We start from the raw sequence: 17,017 nt of genomic DNA, 5'->3' as shown, positions 1-17,017 counted from the left end.
AGCTGCCGGACCCAAGCCTGGACATAACGCTACGTGCTATTTCTGCGGGAACCGAAAACATCTCAGGTCTGTTTGCCTGGCTCGAGATGCGACATGTCATTTGTGCACAAAGACAGGGCATTTTGCAAAGGTTTGCCAATCGACGACGCGGGGCAAGCGAACCCGCTCGACGATGAATGTGCTTATCGCCGAGCCAGCAGGCCGAGCGAAGCGCAGGGCGCCTCGCCTGACATTGATGAGGATCGCACCTTCCCGAGGGCCCCTGGCTGCGCGCTCAACCTTGGTGAGATTCGTCACGCCGACTAATCAAGTGGCGCAAACACGACAGAATACGATTGGACCGTCCTTGGCCGGCATCTTCCGCGCCCCTGCCAACTTTCCGGATCGGCCACCCGAACGGCTAATGTTGGCTTCGAAACTCCGCGCGTGACATGAGCGCCATCCGGAGGCTGCTCGTATGAACTACAAGCTACTGCTAAGGCACAGAAAACTTTAGCTGGCTTTGAAACTCCGCACGTGACACGATCGCCATCCGGAGGCTGAACGTACGAACTACAAGCTACTGCTACGGCATGGAAAACTTTAGATGGCGTCAGATCTACGCGCGAGGCGCGAGCACCTCGCCTAGACGACTCGATAACTGCAGGTCCACCTGGCCTGGCACGAGATATAATTCTACTTATGATCGAGGGAATTTTTGCTCATGCTTTGATCGATACAGGTTCCACAGATAGTTATGTGGATTATCGACTGGTGCAAAAAAATGGATGGCCGATTCTTGGGACAAGACGTCGGATCTTTATGGCCTCTCAGTGGCTTAGGCTCAGCACAAAAGGGGAATGTCGATTGAAGCTTGTGATTAAGGGACGAATGTTTCCGGATGTGCATCTCATGGTCGTACCAGCATTATGTGCAGACGTTTTGCTAGGACATGATTTTCTCAAGCGACATGGACGGTTGGAAATGGAATTTGGTGGCACTGATACGCTAGCTGTGTGCGCTCTTGCCCAGATGGAAATTGAGCCGCTGTCGCTGTTCCCCAATATGACCACGGACTGTACACCTGTAGCGGTTAAATCGCGACGCAACTCACGAGCTGACCCGCAATTCATTGTGGAAGAAACGGCCCAGCTATAAAAGGAAGGTATCATAGAGCCTAGTCGGTCGCCATGGCGTGCCCAAGTTCTGGTGGTACGAAGGGAAGTGCATCGCAAACGCATGGTAATCGACTATTTGCAGACGATTAATCGATTTACACAGCTGGACGCCTACCCCCTTCCAGGAATGGACTCCCTGGTTCGACAGGTGGCCCAGTCCTCGGTCTATAGCACTCTCGATCTGCGTAGTGCGTATCATCAAATCCCCATCTCCGAGGCCGACCGTATCTATACCGCGTTTGAATCGGGTCAAAGGTTATACCAGTTCACCCGGCTACCTTTTGGGGTCACGAACGGGGTCACGTGTTTTCAGAGGGCTACGGACGACCTCATCACTAAGGAGAACTTGACCGACATCTTTGTATATCTGGACAATCTCACGGTTTGCGGGCATGACCAGGAACATCATGATACTAATCTGAAGCGCTTCCTTGAGGTCGCGCAGAGGTATTGCTTAACTATGAATGAGGCTAAATGTCGTTACTCCGCTCGCACGACAGATCTTCTGGGGTACACCGTGACCCACGGCTCTGTTGCTCCGGATAAGGGGCGTCTGCGACCCTTGCTCGACATGGCCCCGCCCTGCGATCGTGCTTCGCTGAAGCGTGCTCTCGGGCTGTTCGCCCATTATTCTAAGTGGGTACAAAATTTCTCCACGAAACACCACCCACTTGTGGACTGCGAAGCGTTCCCCATGAGCCTTGATGCCAAGGCTGCTTTCCATGGCCTTAAGTCAGATATCGCTGGCGCCGCTGTGGCGACGATTGACGAGAACAAATATTTAGTTTTGGAAAGTGATGCATCGGATCATGCGATAGCAGCGACTCTCTCCCAGGGGGGGGCGCCCTGTGGCTTTCTTTTCGTGAACTCTCACCTCCGCTGAGCGGAGACATTCGTCTGTCGAAAAGGAAGCGTACGCGATCGTCGAGTCGATTCGGCGTTGGCGTCCCTATTTGCTCGGACGATGCTTCCAAATTATCACGGACCAACAGAATGTTGCGTTTATGTATGACACCCTGCATGCTCAACGCATTAAGAATGAGAAAATCACTCGCTGGCGCATCGAACTCGCCGATTTCTGCTACACCATCAAATATCGCCCTGGGAGGGATAACCTGGTTCCCGACGCCTTATCGCGGCCGGCAACGTGTGCAGGCCTCATATCTTTGGAGGATCTGGGTGCTTTGCACGACACTCTGTGCCACCCTGGGGTGACGCGTTTCGCTCATTTTGTGCGTTGTCTTAATCTGCCGTTCTCGGTTGAAGACATTCGCCTGGTCTGTCACAACTGTACTGTATGTGCTGAACTCAAACCGCGTTTTTACAACCCTCCTATGGGGACACTGGTCAGAGCAACTAGGCCGTGAGAGAGATTGGCGATGGACTTCAAAGGGCCGCTGCCGGCGTCACCGGCATCGAGTGACTCTCGTTAACTGCTCACTATCGTTGATGAGTTCTCGAGATTCCCTTTCACTTTCACGTGCGCAGTTATGACGGCCACCACGGTTATATGGTGTCTGCAGAACTTGTTTTCTATGTTTGGGAATCCGGCCTACGTGCATACCGATCGAGGTGCGGTGTTCCTGTCCCAGGAGGTGAGGAGCTTCTTACTTCAGCATAATGTCGCTTCTAGCTATACCACCCCGTATAGGCCACAGGTGAATGGGCAGGTCGAACGCTTCAATGGGATTATATGGAGAGCCGTCACGCTAAGCCTTAGGTCCCTCGGCCGAGGACTAGATAAATGGGCCTGGTCGTTACCTGCGGCGCTGAACTCAATCAGGACTTTACTGTGTACCGCCACCAACCAGACTCCTCACGAACGGATGTTTCATCACCCGAAGAGCTCGGGTAGTATCCGACCTTTACCTAGTTGGCTTGCTGAGCCGGGGCAGGCCTACCTCAAACGTGCGGTTCGCACGAGCAAGTATGATCCACTAGTGGATAAGGTGCAGGTACTCCAAGCTAATCCCGAGCATTCTCGTGTGTTGATGGCTGATGGACGCGAGTCCACTGTCTCCGTACACTACCTGGTCCCTTGCGGGGACATCGACGAACCAATTTACGAGTCTATGGACTCTCCCGTGGCTCTGCCTATGGAGCATCTGCCGTCCATCTCGCCGCCAATTACACCCCTGCCTGTAGGCACCATGGTGCCACCTTCGTCACCTGACTCAGGTGGCTACTCCGACGCGGGGGACACCGGACTTGGGGATGTAGTACCCGGTAGTTTCCGGACCCGTGCTGGCAGGGAAATTCGTCGCCCCGATCGCTATGGATGGACCGACTGACATGTACTGACATCGCTGCTCTACTAATGCTGCTGCATGCTTGATTCCTGCCTAGCGGACATGTAGTTCTAACGGCGGGGAGAATGTAATGAAAATGTATCTAAGTTGAACCCAGGTGTGATGCTCTCTCTAACCACTGAGAGGCGTCTAAAAGAACTCGGACGACTATCGCTCCGAGACACTCCTGTGACATTTAATCCATGACATGTAGACTCGAATGGTGCGTATACATAGATAATCTAGGCTTGCTTGCATTGATTGATATTACTGATTTATTATCCATGATTCCATGATCCTGATATATTGCATGACTGTATTCTTACAGGATGTTGCCAGAGATCAAATTGTCATTAAACCTACTACCAGGTCAAAGTTGTGGAACTCACTTTCATTACAGGTTGCACCCACACACCAAATTTGAATGCGGTCTTTCGCTTACGCACGCACGCATGCCCGCATGCACGCCCACACACACGCACGCACGCACGGACGGACGGACGGGAAAACCATAGTCCCCCTTTCACTCCGCGGTGCGACGGGGGCCAAAAATTATAATAGCCGGATCTAAATGCAGATCTTCACCAAAATATAATCATTTCACTCTTGTCACATACGCTGCTTTGTCATCTCTGCCAAATTTCGTCCGAATCTGTCAACAATTTTTTGAGATCTTTTTTTCACAGACAAACAAGTGTGAAAACATAACCTCCATCCACCTTTGGTGGAGAGGTAATAATTGGTAGTACATTTACCAGAGTGTTACCACATTTACCACACGTGAAAATCCAGAAACCAAAAACGAAGTGTTTTTGCCAAAAAAATTGTTTCGGTTGAGGTTTCGACATCTTGTAAAATTGACTTTAGCTTCCAAGAATCAAGACCCATGGAGGTGTTGGATGCATTAAAATTATACCCACATAATGCCATACATGCCAGATCACAACGAGAATGGCACTCTTCGACATCACGACGTCGAATGATGTGCCTCTGCCCACATTATTACATCATTATAATACTTGTATCAAGTTTGATTTTGATTTTTTATATACAAGATCGAGGCTCGAAGGCTCGAAGAGCTAACATTGATCACAATAAGACAAACTGACACATAAACATATGATAAAGGGAGCAGGAGACAAGATGGAGAGCAGGGACATCGGGAGATCTGTGGGTGGGGGGGGGGGGCTTGGGGTGAAGAGGCATGGGAAAGGGGTGGGGGGGTGGGAGAGGGAAAAGAAACATGGACACTGCTAGGACTTCCAGGAAAGAGGTCGGTATTTCAAAATAGTGGATCTGGGGGGAATTAACTGGGATAGAAAAGATCAAGGATTTGGATGAGGGAAGATAAGAGATGGTGGTGAACAGCTGTTTTAAAGACCTGGGGGGAGGAGTGGGATTGAAGAGGAGTGAGGGAGTTTGTTCCAGAGGTGGGAGAAAAGAGGAATGAAAGCGTGAAGGTGAATAGAGAGTCTTCATTTTGGCAGTTTAACCATGAGAGGGTTTGCTGGCAGATCTTGTGTGAACTGTAGGAATATTTGGGGGACAGAGCACAGAGAGAGCTGGGGGAGCAAGGCCGGAGAGGAGTCGGGAGAAGACAGAAAGACCCCCAACCTGCCTGCAGTGAGTGAGTGAAAGGCCCTCAGAGTTAGCTTCATCACGGGAGATTTTCAAATCCATTCAGCTATGCCCCTAAAGGGGAGCCCTACATCTGGTAAATAAAATACATTTACTTCTTAATGCATCAAAGTGTGAATCAAAGTGGCGCCCCTTTATATGAACTTTTCTAGAGCATTACTTGGTGCCTCCTGAGAACACATGGGTAGTTCAGCATGCACACGAGATTTTTTTAAATGTCCCTTCGTTTCTATTGTTTGGCATTTTCTACAAGCTATGGAATGCCCCTTCTTTTCTATACTTTGCCACATACCATTTATAAAGGGGCATTTTCTATGCCCGTGACATTTTCCCCCAAGTTTACACTGTAACTCACTCAACATTTTTGAGTACCAAGAATACAATTTTGTGCAATGACGATGGCATTGCCCTTTGAGTTGAGTTTTGATTCAAATCATCAACCCGTGTCCACCCAGCTCGTAGATATTTGACAAATACCCCATAATGTCCATACTTAGTTGTATTTATTGAACTGGAATGAATTTCTGCTGAAGTTTTCAAGTTCCTAACAAATATTTTTGTCTTGAGGAATTGAATCTTTTAATTAGCTTCGGAATTTGCTGAGCATTTTGTCCATATTGAAAACATTGGATGTAAATGATCAAATATTTTTGATTTGCACCAAATTAATAGGATGTTGATCTTCGATTAGGTTGAATTTGATCACATTGACTGCAACTTAATTCATCTGCACTATGTGGCTGAATAAGTTCCTCAAGCAGTGTTTTAAATGTGATGGAAGTGCCATCTCCAGTTGGTGTTGTTATATTGAGGCTGATCATATTGAAAACTTCTTCAGTATGTCCCTCATTTTGACAAATGTGGCAAGTGTATATCGTTTCTTCCTTGCCTCTAAACAGGTCTTGTGCTTGAGATGTTAATTGTTCAAGGAGAGCAACCATGAAATGATGAACATCTTCTTGCTGTTGCTGCAAAAACTGATTACCAATTATTCGCCGGAGATCTGTGCAGTTATTAAGATTCTGCTGGAAGATCACGTGCAATGCTCTTTCAACAGTGTCATCAGCCAGTCGGAGAAATCTGTCTTGTGCGATATTTCTCACAAATTCTTTGCATTGAAACAATGATTGCACACTCACATTTGCATAGCAGCTAACTTGATCAGTATTTAGTAAACAGAGTTGGAACAAGTTCCTGTCTTGTTCCTTGATTTGCCCTTGTTTGTTTTTTTTGGTCTCCATTTGTTCTCTGCTTTTCATTCTCTTTAGTATTGTTGCCACAAATTGTTCTTGATCTTACTGAGAATCCTTTTTCCTTCACTGATTGTGGTGTGCACATTGGCACAGGTTCCATTTTAATAGTTTTACGTAAGCGATTGTGCTCGTCAACAGATTCTTTTGAACAGATAATTATTGACGGGTCAAATTCCATTAGAAACACATTCTGCAAACGTTTTGCTCGTGATAGTGCAACACAAGCCATTCCATGTTCAAATAGTGTTGCATCAATATCCAAGAATACTTTGTCCAGTGATAATCCTTGTGGCAAGTGTGCTTTTTCAACTCCCACTTCAATTCCGTTGTCAAACTTTACACTGATTATGCCAACTTGGCCAGTGTTATCCTGTGCAATGCTCTGCATAATTCAGCAGGCACCATTTGTTAGGCCGAGTACAACGTTGACATTTCGAATTATCATTACTCGCACACCAATGCCAACTTTGAGAACTTCTGGAAACTCTGCTGTTTCAGATCGGTTTTTTTGGCTTTTTTGATCGTCGCCCCAGCGAGTCAGGTTCACTATGTTTTTTCGTTCAAAATTTTTGGAGATTAGCAAAACTATACATTTTTGGAATATTCAGAGCATGAGGAATCCAAAAATTCATGTTGGCATTTGCATGGACACCTTTTGACCTTTTGAGGAGCACATTGAACGTGTGCGCACACAGAGTAGGGTGCGGTGCCAAGCCACCATGATGTGGCAACGTCTGTTCGACCCACTCAAACATGGCTATTATCAGAATGACCATGGTGAGATACTACCTAAAAGAAGGGTTTTTTAAAGGTTTTTTTTTCTTTGATCCAATATGGCTGCTAAACCAAGTGACCAATGACATTATACATTTACATTCTCTCGTATAATTGTTGCGTAGATGACGCTCAATAACTTTCAAACTGATCAGACTAAGCATTGTACCTGTCGAATTATGACGTCATAATTAAGGCAAAAATGAGGTCATCATTGACAACACTTATTCCCAAATGCGGAGTTCTTTGCAATGAGCCACGTTTCATTTTTTTCCATGGAGCGGATTTGGAGATAATAGAGGTGCAACGTTTTTCGATTTTTCCAAGATGGCGCCTGTACCACGTGACCAATGACGTCCTAATTATCAATGAAAAATTCTACAGGAGGAAGTCCTCCTCTGGTGAAAATTTCATGTCCATTGGACTAAGTTGCAGAGAATTTTTTTTCATACTGATCAGATAAAGCGTTGTACTTGTTGAATTATGACATCATAATGAAGGCATCAATGACATCATCATCAATATATCTTATTCTCCATTGGGAGTACTTGACAATGAGCCATGTTTCAATTTTTTCCATTGAGCAGTTTGGGACATATAGTGGTGTAACGTTTTTCCAATATGACGTCCGTACCACGTGACTTACGATGTCATAGTTATGAATAAAACAATTCTACAGGTGGAGGCGCTCCGATGGTAATATTTCGTGTCAATCGGAACAACAGTTGTCGAGAAAATGTATTTTAAAAATGCAGACACGTACGCACCCGATTGCTTAACCCTGTTTTCGCTTCGTGAGTGCAGGGCGACAAATAAGTGGTTTCGAGCTTTTGAGAGGTGAACCAATTCAGTGACCCAATATGCAAATTCTTAAAATTTCAGGCCAATTAGATGAAAATTGATGATTTAATGCAACCTTGACCTTTTGATCTAAAAAAAACAAAAACAATCGGCTTACAACTTTTGATTGGTGAACCAATTCAGTGACCCAATATGCAAATTCTTAAAATTTCAGGCCAATTAGATGAAAATTGATGATTTAATGCAACCTTGACCTTTTGATCTAAAAAAAACAAAAACAATCGGCTTAAAACTTTTGATTGGTGAACCAATTCAGTGACCCAATATGCAAATTGTTAAAATTTCAGATCATCATAAAAATTGACGATTTTATGTGACACTGACCTTTGACCTTTTGATCGAAAAACAACAACAATCGGCTTCAAGATTTTGATTGGTGAACCAATTCAGTGACTCAAAATGCAGATCCTGAAAATTTGAAGTCAAGTGCATGAAATTTGACGATTTTATTTGACACTGACCTTTGACCCTTTGACCAAATTATTATTTTCTCTTCTCCATACTCTCATAATAAAGCTTTGTTGAAAATTTTACGAAATTGACCAAGCTCAAATGGTAAATTAAATTTCCAGGTCAATTGGATGAAAATTCATGATGTTAGGTGATGCTGACCTTTGACCTTTTGACAAAATTATTAATTTATTTTCCGCATAACACACAAACACACACACACACACACACACACACACACACACACACACACACACACACACACACACACACGTGATTACAAAACGCTGTCACGTGCGCTCATAACGAATAGTGAACACATCGTGTTAATAACAGTCAACTCGTAAAAGAGCCTTGATTTACATCAAACAATCATTTAGCTAAAAAAAAAAAGCGCAAGTGCCCCCACCGTATGTAACCCATTATCCAGCGATTGGAAAATGCAACTGTTGTGAAATGGCGACCACGCGATGGAGTGGGGGTGCTGCAGCACTCTTTGACCCGATGGAGTGGGGGCACAGGGGCACGCACTGTTTACAGAGTGACTTGGGTCACGGGTTCACCAATGTGAGCCAGATTCATGCGAAGCATGAGGAATGCTCAACTGGTTGCTGGGCCCGGGGGCCTGCTATAAGAGCGGGGAAACCGAGCACGCAGAGCAGCGCAATTTGCACGAGCGATTGTGCATCTTGGCAAAGTGGAAAACGGAATTATCAAGAAGTTCCCATTTCGGCAAAGCGAGAGCTTCCCTCTTCGTTTTTGTTGGTAAGAGTATAATTACGAACCTTCGAGGCAATGCAATTGAATGTTCCTGATTTTCGGTTGAATTCCTTGACCACAATCTTGTAATTAAAGCAACACAGGTAAAGCAACGCAGGCATCCTTTATATGCGATATGAGACTTGATGGATTGATATAATATTGTGACGATTTTGCGAATTTACATCGAGCGAATTACAAATTATGGAGAAAGATTTCTTCCAAATGAACTTTGTTATTCATAACTAAAGAGATCAAACTAAACACTGTTGTAGTTGAAGGAGGTTACATGTCATGAACACCTGCAAAAACCATGTACAAATTAAAACTCAACTGGTTACAAAAAATTGTGGGAAATCTTCCCACATGGATGTTGGGGGAGTTGAAGCTTTTACATTTTCCATTGTCAATGATTTGGAACAAATTATCACCAACCCTTCCCATATCCCAGATCGTCATGACCACTCTTCCAATGCTTTGGATTTGTTTTTCACCTCCAATTGGTTTTTCTGACCACAACGTTGTGACCATTACTTTACTTACCACCACTCCTTCTCCTCTGACTGCTCTGACTAAACACCAGTATTGGTATTTCAATAGCTCTGACTGGACTCGTTTACTAAACTTATTTTCTTATTTTCCCTACAAAGCCTCTCCTCGGGTGCTGCCTCTGTCTCTGCTGAACATATAGCTGAAGTTATTGGTGCAGGAATGGATGCTTATATCCTCTTCTCTTTCAAGTCTATCTCTCCTACCAACTCTTGGTTCAATAATTCCTGCTCTGCGGCCATTTGTCCAATGGATGCGGCATCTTGGAAATGGAAAAACTCTTCTTCCTCCGACTCGCATTCAGCTCTCATATCTGTCAGAAAAGATTGCAACCTTGTTATTTGTGAAGCAAAGCATTCCTTTATCCAAAATAAATGTGACAACCTCTCATCTTCTTCCACTAATATATCTTTCTGGTCATGAGCTAAAAGTATCTCTGAAGGAGCTGGGGCTCCCACGTCGATCGGAAGAATGGACGCGACAAAAAGCTGGAATTCATCCGAGTTGCTTTAATCAAACCAAACACTCAGGCACTCTGAAAAGCCCGTTTATCGGGCAGCAATATAATTATATACATATTATCCCGGAGCGTTTGCCCAGGAAAGGCGAGAGGGGGCGTGGCCCAGCGTCCTGGCTGCGGCCTGGCAAGTTGAGGGCGAGCCTGCCCGGGCGTCCTGGACGAGCCCGGCATGGTGATCGCTCCGCGTCCTTGATAGGTGCAAGGCGATTGTGAAAACCCAGCGGTAGCCGCTACACACGTCCCCCCAGAATCGACTTGCACCGGCAGGGTCAATTTGAGGGGGGTCCTGATGACTCGGCCGAAGCGACCCCTGGCGGGTCATGGGAGGGGGTCCGGTGTGGTGGTGGGCGGTCGAGTGGGGGGCACCGTGGACGGGGGGCGGCCTCGCCGCGGCGGAAGGGCCACCCGTGGTGGGTGGTCGACGTCCACGTGCGCCGGCTTGAGGCGGTCCACCGCAATCCGGTCCGACCTGCCGCCGATGTCGATGACGAACGACTTGTCATCCCGTCGCAGCACCCGGAAGGGCCCGTCGTACGGCGGCCGGAGTGGCCCCCGATGTGCGTCGTGACGCACAAAAACATACTCCGCTGTGCGAAGTGCTGGGGGGACGTAGGACTGGGGGTCACCGTGGTGGGATGTTGGCACGGGGGCAAACCGTCGGGCGGCCTCCTGGAGGTCCGAGCGCTGGTGAGCTGCGGACCAGGGACTGGTAGAGTCGGGCACGAATTCGCCCGGGACGCGTAGCGCCTGGCCATAGACAAGCTCGGCGGTGGATGCCTGGAGGTCCTCCTTGGGGGCCGTGCGGAGGCCCAAAAGGACCCACGGCAGCCGGTCGGCCCAACCGCCGTCTTGAAGGCCGGCCATGAGCGCGGCCTTCATGGAGCGGTGGAATCGCTCGCACAACCCGTTTGCTTGGGGGTGGTAGGCCGTAGTACGGTGGAGCTTGACCCCCAGGTTGCGGGCGACCACGCCCCACAGCTCGGAGGTGAACTGTGGTCCGCGGTCTGACGAGATGTCCGCCGGTGCGCCGAAGCGGGGGACCCAGGTGGCGATGAAAGCCTGCGCCACGTCGGCGGTGGTGGTGGAGACGAGGGGAACGGCCTTCGGCCACCTGGTGGTCCTGTCCACCATGGTGAGCAGGTGTGTGAACCCCCGTGACGGGGGGAGGGGGCCCACCAGATCCACGTTGACGTGGTCGAAACGTCGTTCGGGCACGGTGAAAGGTGCCAGCGGGGCCTGGGTGTGTCGGTGGACCTTGGCCCGTTGGCAGGCCGTGCAGGTGCTGGTCCAATCGCGGACGTCCCGACGAAGGCCGTGCCAGACGCATTGCGCCGACACCAGCTTCTGGGAAGCTTTCCGGCCCGGGTGGGAAAGGCCGTGGAGGGAGGCGAAGATGCGGCGTTGCCAGGTGACGGGCACGATGGGGCGAGGCTGGCCTTGGGAGACGTCGCAGAGCAGGACAGTGTCCGCGAAGGGGATGTCGGCCAGGCGGAGGCCCGTGTCCGCCGCCCGGAGGGCTTGCACCGTGGTGTCGGTGGTTTGGTCCGCCGCCATAAGCGCAAAGTCCACGCCCAGGTGGACCGCGTTCGCGCTGGCCCGGGAAAGACAGTCGGCCACGGCGTTGTTTTTGCCGGCGACGTGCCGGATGTCCGTGGTAAACTCCGACACGGCGGAGAGGTGGCGCTGTTGGCGGGCCGACCACGGCTCCGTGACCTTGGCCATGGCGTAAACCAACGGCTTGTGGTCGACGAACGCCGTGAAAGGTCGGCCCTCCAGGAGGTGGCGGAAATGGCGGACGGCCAGGTGTAGACCGAGGAGCTCCCGGTCAAACGTGCTGTATTTGAGCTCGTTCGGCCGGAGCTGCCGGCTGAAAAAAGCGAGTGGCTGCCAAACCCCGTTCACCCATTGCTCATGTACGGCGCCCACCGCGTAGTCGGAGGCATCCGTGGTGAGAGCGATGGGAGCGTTGAGCACCGGGTGAGCGAGCAGTGTTGCGTCGGCGAGGGCCCGCTTTGAGCTTTGGAAGGCCGCATCCATTGCTGCGGACCAGGCGATGTCGTGCTTGGCCGGCTTGCCCCGGAGGGCTTCGTAGAGGGGCCGCATGTGTTGCGCAGCGCGGGGCACGAAGCGGTGATAAAAATTCACCATTCCCAGGAATTCCTGCAGGGCCTTTATGGTGCGGGGACGCGGGAACGTGGTGATGGCCTCGACCTTGGTTGGCAGCGGCACGGCCCCGTTCTTGGTGATGTGGTGGCCCAAAACTTCAACGGCCGTCGTGCCGAAGTGGCATTTGGCCGGGTTGACGATGAGGCCGTGCTCACTGAGGCGCCCGAACAGTGTTCGGAGGTGGAGGAGGTGCTCGGCCCGGGACGTGCTGGCGACGAGGATGTCGTCCAGGTAAACGAAAAGGAACGGCAGGTCACGCAGCACGCCGTCCATCAAGCGCTGGAACGCCTGAGCCGCGTTCTTGAGACCAAACGGCATCCGCAAGAATTCGAATAAGCCGAACGGCATGATGACTGCCGTTTTAGGGACGTCGGCCGCCCTGACAGGTACCTGGTGATATCCCCGTATGAGATCAATTTTCGAAAAAATGACCCGTCCCGCCAGACGGGCGGAGAAGTCTTGGATATGCGGGATCGGGTACCTGTCGGGGGTGGTAGCATCATTGAGACGGCAGTAGTCACCACACGGGCGCCATCCACCCCCCGGCTTTGGCATGATGTGCAGTGGCGAGGCCCACGCGCTATCGGAGCGCCGCACGATGCTGAGGTGCTCCAACGCGTCGAATTTGGCCTTCGCCACGGCGAGCTTGGCTGGGTCGAGGCGGCGGGCCCTGGCGTAGACCGGCGGGCCCGTGGTTGGTATGTGGTGCTCGATCCCATGCCGTACTGCGACGGCCGAAAACGTCGGCCGCGTGAGGGCCAGGAACTCCGTGAGCAGGCGAGCAAACTCGTTCGCCGCCGGGACGGCGCATGCCAGCTCGGTCGGCGCGGAGCTGCTCAATGTGCATACCAGGGAGCTGAAGGTTTCGGCGTTGATTAAACGACGCCATTGGACGTCCACCAGCAGTCCGTGTGCGCAGAGGAAGTCGGCGCCTAGCAGAGCCATGGGCACGTTTGCGGTTACAAACATCCAAGCAAAGCGTTGGCCACCGAAGCAGAGGGTGACGTTGCGCGGGCCGAAGGTGCGGATGGTCGATCCGTTGGCCGCAACCAAGGAGGGGCCGCAAACCGCGGATTGCCTGTCCTGGTCAGAGGCGGGTATGACGCTCAGTTGGGCGCCGGTGCCGCACAGGAAGCGCCGTCCGGACGCTTTATCCATGATGAACAGTAAGTTGCCCGTGTGGCCGGTGCTCATGGCTGGTAATGAACGCCGGCCCGGCCGTTTCCCGGCCTGCCGAAGGTGCACGGGGGTCGGCATGTCCGGGCCTTCTGTCCGAACCTGGCATGATAGTAACACCACGCTTGGTCAGGTGGAGGCCCCGGTCGTCGTGCTGGAGGTGGTCGGCTCGGTGTAGCGGCCGCCAATTGCGTCGGCAGTTCGGTCGTCGACCGTGCCGGGTGCTCGGGCGCCATGGGTGTTGCGTCGGACGGCGGTGGGTCCCATGTCGCCGCTGCGATGCGCTGACCTGCGGCGGAGATCTTGTCGGCTTCTCTGGCAAGGGCCCGGGGATCTGTGATCGTCGTGCTTGCCAGGGCGAGGCGTACCGGGTTAGGCAGCTGACGGAGGAACAGCTCCCGGAACAGGAATGCCGGAGAGTGCTCGCTGAGCAGTGAAAGCATGTAGTCCATTCGCTCGGAAGGGCGCGTGTCGCCGAGCTCGGGCAGGTCGAGCAGGCGCCGTGCGCGTTCCGCCGATGGGAGGGCGAAAGCGTCGAGGAGAAGCTTCTTAATCGCGCCGTATTTGTCAGCGGCTGGCGGGCTCTCGAGGAGGCTCAGGGCGCGGGCCACGTTGGCCGAACCGAGCGCTGCTACCACATGGTGGAAGCGGGTGTCGTCGGCCGTGATGCCTCGCAGGGCGAACAGGGAATCCGCCTGTGCGAACCAAACCGCCGCGTGAGCCTCGCAGAAGGTAGGCAGTTTAAGGGCGACTGCCGTGTCCATGTCGGTAGGTCACCAATGAAGGAGCTGGGGCTCCCACGTCGATCGGAAGAATGGACGCGACAAAAAGCTGGAATTCATCCGAGTTGCTTTAATCAAACCAAACACTCAGGCACTCTGAAAAGCCCGTTTATCAGGCAGCAATATACTGTATATACATATTATCCCGGAGCGTTTGCCCAGGAAAGGCGAGAGGGGGCGTGGCCCAGCGTCCTGGCTGCGGCCTGGCAAGTTGAGGGCGAGCCTGCCCGGGCGTCCTGGACGAGCCCGGCATGGTGATCGCTCCGCGTCCTTGATAGGTGCAAGGCGATTGTGAAAACCCAGCGGTAGCCGCTACACTCGAACCATTTCTGTTGCTTTACTGTTACGTGCTCCTCCCCAACCCCCGGTCACGGTGTCCCTCCGAGCCCCGAGAGGAGTCACAGCAGAAAAATGTGTTATCCTGTATGTCAAAGATGAATGGTGAAGCCACACCAATTCAATCAATCAATGGTGAAGGTGAAGGTGAAGCCCTGAATCAATCAATCAATCTGAATCAATGGTGTCTGAATCTGAATGAATCAACCTGAAACAATGGTGAAGCCCTGAATGGGTTTCTCTCATCTCCTCCTCCTGTTCAGGCTGGAGTTCCCCAAGGCAGTGTTCTGGGCCCTGTGCTTTTTCTGGTCTTCATCAATGATCTCTCTGACTCTCTTGAAAATCCTCTCTATCTCTTTGCTGATGCCTCTACTCTCTATCGCTCCATTCTTCATCCCTCAGATCGGCAGTCTGCAGCCTCCTCACTCTCTGCAGACCTGGACAAAATCACAGACTGGGCAAACAAGTGGAACATGTCTTTCAAACCTGAGAAATCTCACACTCTTATGATGTCTCTCCGAAAAGACCGACTGGACAACCCTCCCATCCATTTTCTGAATAATCCTCTCCAAGAAGTTCTGTCACTCAAGCTTTTGGGTCTCACTATCTGCCATGATCTTTCCTGGGAAAACCACATTTCAAATCTGGCCTCCAAAGCCAGTCACCGACTGGGCATCCTCCATCGTGCGAAGTCCTTCCTTGGCACACCTGAGCTCCTCACCACATACAAGGCTTTCATCCACAGCTCAATGGAATAGTGCTCTCCCCTCTGGGCTGGTGCTCCTGCCTCACACCAAGCTCGTCTTCACGCTGTTGAAACCAAAGCGTTCAAAATCATTGGAATCTCCCACGATGAAGCTAACTCCAAGGGCCTTTCACTCACTCACCGCAGGCAGGTTGGTGGTCTTTCCGTCTTCTACCGACTCCTCTCTGCCCTAGCCACCGCCCCCCCCCCCCCAGCTCTCTCTGGGCTCTGTCCCGCAAATATTCCTATAGGTCGCACAAGATCTGCCTGCAACCCTCTTATGGTTAAACTGCCAAAAGCAAGACTCTCCGCTCAACTTCACTCCTTCATTCCTCTTTTCTCCCGCCTCTGGAACAAACTCCCTCACTCTCTTCAATCCCACTCCACCCTCCAGGTGTTTAAAACAGCTGTTCATCACCATCTCTTATCTTCCCCCATCCAAAACCTTGATCTTTTCTACCCCCGCTAATTTCACCCCAATTCCACTTTTTTGAAATACCAACTTCTGTCCTGGAAGTCCTTGGTGTCCTTGTGTTTTATACTTCTCCCACCCCCCCACCCCAAGCCCTCTCCCTCCCACACATCTCCCTGCTCTCAAATGTTGTGTTTGTGTGCTTCCCCTTCTCTCCCCATCTTGTCTGCCGCTCCCTCCTTTTATATATTTTGTTTGTCTGGTTGATTTGTTTGTGAAGTAAATGTTAGCTCTTTCACGAGCCTCGATTCAGTATACAAAAAAAAATAAAAAAATTGTTACCAACAAACAAATATTGTATTAAGATCACACAAGAATAACAGTACAACAATAATAGTAATCAAAAGTAAAATCTATATATCCTTTGATGGTACCATCAGTTTCGTAATATATAACTCACTGTGCTCCAAGTGAGTGAAACAAGAACATTCCCAATGTCTTTTTCCCGGCTTCAAACCAAAGTTGATTCCGGTTTCAAACCAAAGTTGATCCCGGCTTCAAGCCAAAGTCGATCCGCTCCAGCGATCGATCAGAACGATGTCTAATTGAGACCAGAATCCTGTTCGGATGACAGTCACAGTCACGTGGCCAAAGCTGCGCAAAGGCGCCCTCAAGGTAACTGGGAAATCCAAAGGCGCCCTCCAGGCGACTGGGAAATCACACCCTCGGGTATGGACGCTTCACGGTTCCAAATCGGCGAACCGCAGATTTACCTTCAAAATCCACATTACACACACCAGATAAACATCTGAATGCGGTGAAAACGGCTGAAGCAAAGCAAAGACCTTGCGCAATGCGCAATGCGCATGAGTCAAAATGGCCGACGGCCCGTTCTCGAGGCGTAACGGCCCGACGATGATTCTCCTCGGACTCAACCGCCAAAACCTGACACACAGGTTGATCTGTCACAACGATAACAACTCTGTTGCAGGAATCCCTTTCCCGGGAAACCCAAAGTTCACTAGCGACTCTCGTTCAACAACGTTCGCTCAGGACCTTGAAGCAACTCGGCTTCTTGTCCAACGACTCGCTCCGCCTTCTCTCTCTCCTCCTCCTCTTCTATGTCGTCCGGTTCCGGTTTCATTTAAAAC

At 50.6% G+C, this 17,017-nt stretch overlaps 1 protein-coding gene across 4 annotated transcripts in view; it reads left to right on the top strand.

Moving 5' to 3' along the window:
- Positions 1 to 17,017, top strand: part of LOC137416447 (cytochrome P450 1A1-like) — a 72,013-nt gene that overhangs the window by 34,027 nt on the left and 20,969 nt on the right. Inside the window, exon 1 of one of the 4 annotated variants that reach the window (XR_013622907.1) lies at positions 8,814 to 9,186. The exons of 2 other annotated variants lie outside the window; for them this stretch is intronic. The gene's annotated coding sequence lies outside the window, so the exon portion shown is untranslated. Of the gene's footprint in view, positions 1 to 8,813; positions 9,187 to 17,017 lie in introns of those variants that run through there. One more of the 4 variants, XM_078774816.1, reaches the window with a different exon arrangement.

The sequence above is a fragment of the Myxine glutinosa genome, chromosome 3, assembly GCF_964187855.1.
Source record: "Myxine glutinosa chromosome 3, kmMyxGlut1.1, whole genome shotgun sequence".
Lineage (NCBI taxonomy): Eukaryota > Metazoa > Chordata > Myxini > Myxiniformes > Myxinidae > Myxine > Myxine glutinosa.
This window is presented reverse-complemented; position numbering and strand designations above follow the sequence as displayed.